The sequence below is a fragment of the Arachis ipaensis genome, chromosome B05, assembly GCF_000816755.2.
Source record: "Arachis ipaensis cultivar K30076 chromosome B05, Araip1.1, whole genome shotgun sequence".
NCBI classification, from domain to species: domain Eukaryota; kingdom Viridiplantae; phylum Streptophyta; class Magnoliopsida; order Fabales; family Fabaceae; genus Arachis; species Arachis ipaensis.
The window spans coordinates 131,648,490-131,652,363 of record NC_029789.2 but is presented as its reverse complement, the minus strand read 5'-3'; positions in this window follow the sequence as shown (position 1 = coordinate 131,652,363).

The following is a 3,874-nucleotide window of genomic DNA, read 5'->3' as shown; positions in this document are numbered from 1 at the left end:
AACAAAGGGAAATTAAAAGGCTCAAAAAGTGGCTTACAATGGTAAATACAAGGATTGGCCATATGGGTTAGTGAGCTATACAAAGATGGCCTCAATCATACTAAATGCAATCTAAAACAACAAATATAGGACATAAAGATTTCAAGCAAATCAAAGATCACAATCATAAAAGGAGTTTATAACACACAAGAACAAAATTTTGTGGTTGGAAAATATGCAACCACACAATTAAAGCTCAAATCTCACTTGGTATTTGTTCAAGCTCTTTTCTATGTTCCATAAAAAGATACTTCAAGCAAGTTCAAAAAAATAATTTTCAAATCTAATCAGTGGAATGACCAAAAAGAGATTTCTTGAAAATTCTTTGTTGTTTTACCAAAACTTATTTACTATATGTATGTATGTATGTATGTTGTGATGGATGCAATTTCAAAATCTCTCCTAGTTTTATTCCTAATTTTCAACAAGCAAAAATTAACATGAACAATTAGGACAAAATTGACTAGGCATTATACTATTCACATCATCCAATCACTACTTCTATCTATAAAATATATACTAAGGAAAAGATGCAAAAATGCAACATGCAATAGCTAGATATAAACTATTATATATATATATACCAAAGGAAAATGCGATGCAACAGTAAAAACACTCCAAATATATACAAGAAACCTACTAAAAGAAGTAAAAATAAAGTGCAAGGTGTTTGGGAAAAGAAAGTTTACACCACAAAATGGCGAATCCTCCCCCACACTTAAGCGTTGCACGGTCCTCCGTGCACAAACAAAATCCGAGGAGAATGTCTCTCAAGAGCTCCACCTTCGGTTGGCGGATGCGGGGGCATGGATTGTGTGGAGATTTTCGAGTCCATGTATGCTCGGCATCTCCCCCCTCCTCAGTATCCTCCTCCTCTCCCGGCTCCTTGCCTTTATGTCTCATCCTCAAAAAGAAGAGCAAAGTATAGTTAGGACTCATAGGGCAAGTAGCACAAAAGGGTAAAAGAGAAGAGTGAATAAGCATCTAATTGAGGAAGTTCGCATAGTGGTATGGAATACACACAACGGCCGGCTAACGTGGCATCCACACAATGAAAAAGTAAGCATGAGTTCCTCAACTAAATGGCCTAAGAAGCAAGCAATAAATGAGCATCAATCAAACACAAGTAAACTTAGGCAATTGCAACAAGAGTGAATTGAATTAAGAATATTGGATATTGAAATTGTGCAAGTGAAAGCTCAAGAGTGATATAAAATAGCACAATAAACAACGCCCGATCCATTAATAAAAAGGAAACTACTTATTCATCATGAAACATAAGGAAAAAGTCACATGGTATAGGTACTTGTTACAAAAAGTGATACACTTGATAGCAATCAAGTTAAGTCACTCAAACAAATGCAAAGCATTAAAAACAAGTACCGGACATGTGATCCATTTGATATGAAAATCAAGATGAACAAGTAATTTCAACTCAATTCACCAAAGTGAAAGTGCACAATTCAAGATGCCAAACAAGGATAAAGTTTAATGCATATGGTAGCTACAACATATGAATCAAACTCACAATTTATCTAGGCCTTTAAACAAGGATTTTAATGCTCAGTGCACATATTTATCAAATTTGAAACCAAATTCAAGCAAGAAGCAACCCAATCAATGTTAAACAAACACTTGCAACTTATTTATTTGTCAAACAACTAAACTAAAGCTAATATAATTACCAAAATAAAAACGGAATGCAAACAAAATGAACAAGAACAAGTAGAAAATAGGGTGAAAGAGAAGAAGAAGAGAGGAGAAAAGAGAAGAAGAGAAGAAAAGAGGCATAGTGAGAAAACAGGGGCATGCGCACGCACAGGGGTGTGTGCGTGCGCACACTATGAGGAAAGGGGAAGGTTTGCGAGCGCACCCGCTGATGCGTGAACATCTTTCTTATTTTTTCCTAGTGAATTTGCACTTAATTTGTTAAATTTAATCAAGAATTTATTATCTTTTAGCAACTATGGATGCTACTTTGAGTCTTGTGCAATTCTACTTATTTTAGGTAGCATTTGGTTGGATTTGATGGAGCTTCCGCAGGATGGAAAGGAAGCTTGCACAAATAGAATTAGCACAAAAATTAAAAGAGATAACCAGCGAGGAGCGACGCGTGCGCGTACCTGACGCGTACATGTGAAAAACGAATTTGCTCAGTGACGCTTGCGTGTACCTGACGCGTACGCGTGACATGCGAAGAAGACCATCGACGCGTACGCGTGACATGCGCTACATGCAGAAAACGCTGATTTAAATTCTGATTTAAACTTTATTTTTATTTTAAAATAGGAAAAGATATTATTTTAGTTTTAGAAAATAGATTTTAAATTAATTAGGATTAGATATAAAAGGGAAAAGCAACTTCCCTTCTGGGGGATTCCATTCCACCTCTACCAAAATACATTTTATTAGAATCCTTATTTTTCTCTCTGAACCATGAGCAACTAAACCTCCATTGTTAAGGTTAGGAGCTCTGTCTATTTGTATGGATTGATTTTATTATTATTTTTATTTTAATTCATGTACTGATTTATAATTCAAGAATTGTTTTCGTTATTTATCTTATGAATTTGGGTGGAACGGAAGTATGACCCTCTTTCTAATTGAGTTCTTATAACTTGGAAAAGCTCTTTACTTGAACAACAGTTTGAAAACATATTCTCCTAAGTTTCTAATTATCTGGATTTAACGGGATACGTGACATATAATCCTCTTATATTTGGGTAATTAGGATTTTTGTGGTATAATAACTAGAATTGAACTTTACCCTCTAATTGGAATTAATTGACCAAGGAATTGGCAGTTGATGAATTTTAGAGGAGACTAAAAAGGTCTAAGAAATTAGGGTTTAGTCATATATAAGTTGCCAGGAATTAAATCTTGCATGATTAAAATATATTAATAAGAAAAGTCAATCCGGAAAATAGATAACTCTAAAGCCTTAACTGTTTCTCCATACATATTTCACAACCTGTTTACTGCTTGCTTTATTAAATTTCTGAATTATTATTTAATACTTTTGAATACCAAAACACCCTTTTCTGTTTGTCCAACTAAGTAAATTAATCAACCATTGTTGCTTAATCCATCAATCCTCGTGGGATCAACCATCATTCACTTGAGGTACTACTTGGTACGACCCGGTGCACTTGCCGGTAAGTTTGTGGTTTTAAATTCCGTATCAAGTTTTTGGCGGCGTTGCCGGGGATTGACTGTGATTAACAACTATCAGTTGTTTGATTGCTTAGATTACGCGTTTTAGTTTTAATTTTTTAATTTTTGCTTAGTCTTTTCGAAAAAAATTTTTAATAAATAAATAGCACTAATATTTTTCCTTAATTTCTGAAATTGAGTTTGGTGTTACCTAGTTAATTTTATTTTAATTTGCTTGTTTATTTTCCCTGTTAATTTTTGAAATTTTCTGTCTAATTTCAGTTATCATTTTCGAAATTTATTTATTTATTTTATTTAGTATTTTTATTTTATTATTTTACACAGGTTACCTCACAGGGACTTTTCTGTTCTCTGACATAGAGAATCCCATCTTTTCTTGTCTTTTGTTTGTTTATGCGCAGGAACAAAAACAAGGAACATCTCTTAGACTTTGATCCTGAACCTGAAAGAACTCTCAGGCGATGTTTGCAACAAGCAAGACTTTACAAGGCTGCAGAATCCACTATGGATCCTAATAATGCTGTTAATGCCAATGTGGCAAATCCGAATTCGAATGAACCACAAAGGAGGGTGCTTGGCTCTTACTCTGCGCCTACTGCAGATCTTTATGGAAAAAGTATTGTGGTGCCTCCTATAGCTGCGAACAACTTTGAGCTGAAGC